Raw genomic sequence first — 3,131 nt, 5'->3', positions numbered from 1 at the left:
ATTCATAACAGCATAATGAAGAGGTGTATTATTAAAATTACTCATGATATCCATGCTGGCGCCTTTGTTGAGGAGAACCTCGGCGACATTTTTGTGACCTTAGAAATAATTTGGATCGATGAAAAAGATCAAAACGATTCTTTATTTTGTGAAAATAACTTTTCAACATTACCATATCTAGCAGCATGATGAAGAGGTGTATCATTAAAAGTATTCATGATATCCACACTGGCGCCTTTATTGAGGAGAACCTCGGCGACATTCTTGTGACCTGAAAAATAATTCGGATCGATGGAGAAGATCAAATCAATCTTTTATTTAATGAAAACAAGTATTCAACATTACCATATTTAGCAGCATAATGAAGAGCTGTGAAATTCAAAACATCTCCAATATCAGCGTTAGCTCCATTCTTTAGAAGCACATCAGCGACACCTCCGTGACCTAAAATAATACGGATCAATGAAAAAATTGAACCAATTTCCGATTTATTGAAAAAAAAGTCAAGGCTGCACTGACGAAGTGTAGTAGACATCACACACAACTCTGACACCCGTGTATATATGCTAGTCGGTTTTTGTGTATGAGTTGGTTGCGATGGCTGTATATGCGATGTTTGTTTGCACGATAGTTGTGTGCGCGGCAGTTGCATCGCGATCAAAGGGATATTGCAACTTTTTGACCAGAAAAAACGCCATCTTACGTCGTGCCCGTAAATTATTTTACTGTACATTTAGATGGTAGAGCTTGAACAAAAGTTCGACACTATGCATAAACTTGAAAGAGCTTGATAAACTTGATGCAATACATATATTTTATGTTCGCTGCAATACCCCTATGATCGCGATATGCTTGTCTATTGGCCAAAGCATATTCAATGCTTGCTGCTAAGCAATACTAATGCGCGTAGTACTCGAAAAGAGTATTCAAAATTACCTTTCATAGCTGCCAAATGAAGAGGTGTATTATTAAAACCATTCATGATATCCATACTGGCGCCTTTGTTGAGGAGAACCTCGGCGACATTCTTGTGACCTTAGAAATAATTTAGATCGATGGAAAAGATCAAACCGATTCTTCATTTTGTGAAAATAACTATTCAACATTACCATTCATAGCAGCAAAATGAAGAGGTGTATTATCAAAAGGATTCATGATATCCACACTGGCGCCTTTGTTGAGGAGAACCTCGGCGACATTCTTGTGACCTGAAAAATAATTCAGATCGATGAAAAAGATCAAATCAATCTTTTATTTAATGAAAACAAGTATTCAACATTACCATAATCAGCAGCTAAATGAAGAGCTGTGGTATTCAAATTATTTCCAATATTAGCGTTAGCTCCATTCTTGAGAAGCACATCAGCGACACCTCCGTGACCTAAAATAATACAGATCAATGAAAAAATTAAACCAATTTCCCATTTAGTGAAAAAAAAGTCAAGGCTGCACTGACGAAGTGTAGTAATGTCTACCATCACACACAACTCTGACACCCGTGTATATATGTTAGTCGGTTTTTGTGTATGAGTTGGTTGCGATGGCTGTATATGCGATGTTTGTTTGCACGATAGTTGTGTGCGCGGCAGTTGCATCGCGATATGTTTGTCTATTGGCCAAAGCATATTCAATGCTTGCTGCTAAGCAATACTAATGCGCATAGAATTAAATTTGGTCCTAAAATTGTATATATATGGACTGGTAATTTATTTAGATACCCCAATATTCTCGAACAAAAATGAAAAATGTAATCAAAATGATAGAAAAAAAAAATTGTCTAATGATTTGGGAGTAGTGTTGTCATAACATGTAAAGTCATTTCAATAGTAGATCTCAACCAATGTATAATTTAGTTGTAAGCATGAAGAAACCAAATAAATAATAATAATAATAATAGTACTCGACAAGAGTATTCAAAATTACCATGGGAAGCAGCACAATGAAGAGGTGTCTCTTTCGTTCTAGTTTCACTATCAAGATTGGCTCCTTTGCGGATGAGAAGTTCGGCGACACTCTTGTGACCTGAACACCGATCGATGGGATAAAATCAGGTCAATCTTTTATTCAATAACAATAAGTATTCAACGTTACCTTTCTTAGCAGCATAATGCAGAGCTGTCTCATTAAAATTATTTCCAATATTGAGGTCGGCTCCTTCAGTGATGAGGTTTTCAGCTTCCTTCACGTTGCCTGAAAGAATATGAAAAATATTTATAGATCAATGAAACGGGGCTGGAATTCTAAGAATTCCACCGAAATCGTTCGGAATTATTTTTCTCGTACATAAGACCATATTGGAGTGAAAGAGAGAGATTCCACTATTTTTCAGCTTCCCATCGGAATTATTCCGATAATTCAAGGAAGAGTGGATTGTAACAACTCAAGGAACAGTGGATTGTGTGAGAAATAATTTCGGTGGGAAGCTGAAAAATAGTGGAATCTCTCACTTTCACTCCAATATGGTCTTATGTACGAGAAAAATAATTCCGAACAATTTTGGTGAAATGACTTAGAATTCTAGCCCGGATTGAACAAAACATTCTCTTTTATAAAAAAAATGTCCAAAATTACCAGCAAAAGCAGCTCTATGCAGAGCTGTCTCTCCATACATGTCTTTTTCGTTTACTAAAATATGTATGAAAAGCTTAGCATAAATGAGGTTCCCATTTCTTAGTTACAAGGTGCTTTGTATATGGAATTTAAGAGTTAAACTGGATAAATAAATGAAACTTCAATCTTACCGTTCCTCCCGGGTGGTGCTCCGCTCACATCCCCGATTAAGAACTGTGGAAATTGGATCAAAGTGATACATTTGGAATGGGAACAACGGATCAGATTAGTAACTATGTATTAATAACAGTTTTCAACTGTTTTTAATAGAATAAAAGTTTCCGGTGGACATTTTTTTGGAATAGAAGAATGTTTTTAATTTAAGAACTTGAAAAAAGGACACTTTTCATTTTTTAAATTATTTCAGAAAAAATTATCACAAATTGTCCACGAAAAGTATGAAACATGAAAAATTTAAAAAAAAATCGACTGAAATTGTCGACTCACCCCGGATACCATCAAGCCAACGAGCAGCAGTGTGAAAGAACTTCGACTCAGCATTTTTCTAGCTTCGAACTATT

General features: G+C 35.7%; 1 long non-coding RNA gene across 1 annotated transcript; it reads right to left on the bottom strand.

Annotated features, from left to right (window-relative positions):
• Positions 1 to 1,280: 1,280 nt before the first annotated feature.
• On the bottom strand, positions 1,281 to 2,175 carry LOC129571404 (uncharacterized). The gene is made up of 3 exons (XR_008688271.1): positions 2,092 to 2,175; positions 1,924 to 2,022; positions 1,281 to 1,381 (listed from the first exon to the last, which is right to left on the bottom strand). It is a non-coding gene; the product is annotated as an uncharacterized LOC129571404 (long non-coding RNA).
• Between the last annotated feature and the right edge of the window lie 956 nt (positions 2,176 to 3,131).

This window comes from Sitodiplosis mosellana, unplaced genomic scaffold, assembly GCF_009176505.1.
Source record: "Sitodiplosis mosellana isolate CC-2019 unplaced genomic scaffold, AAFC_SMos_1.0 Smas_scaffold_2347, whole genome shotgun sequence".
Taxonomy (NCBI): domain Eukaryota; kingdom Metazoa; phylum Arthropoda; class Insecta; order Diptera; family Cecidomyiidae; genus Sitodiplosis; species Sitodiplosis mosellana.
This window is presented reverse-complemented; position numbering and strand designations above follow the sequence as displayed.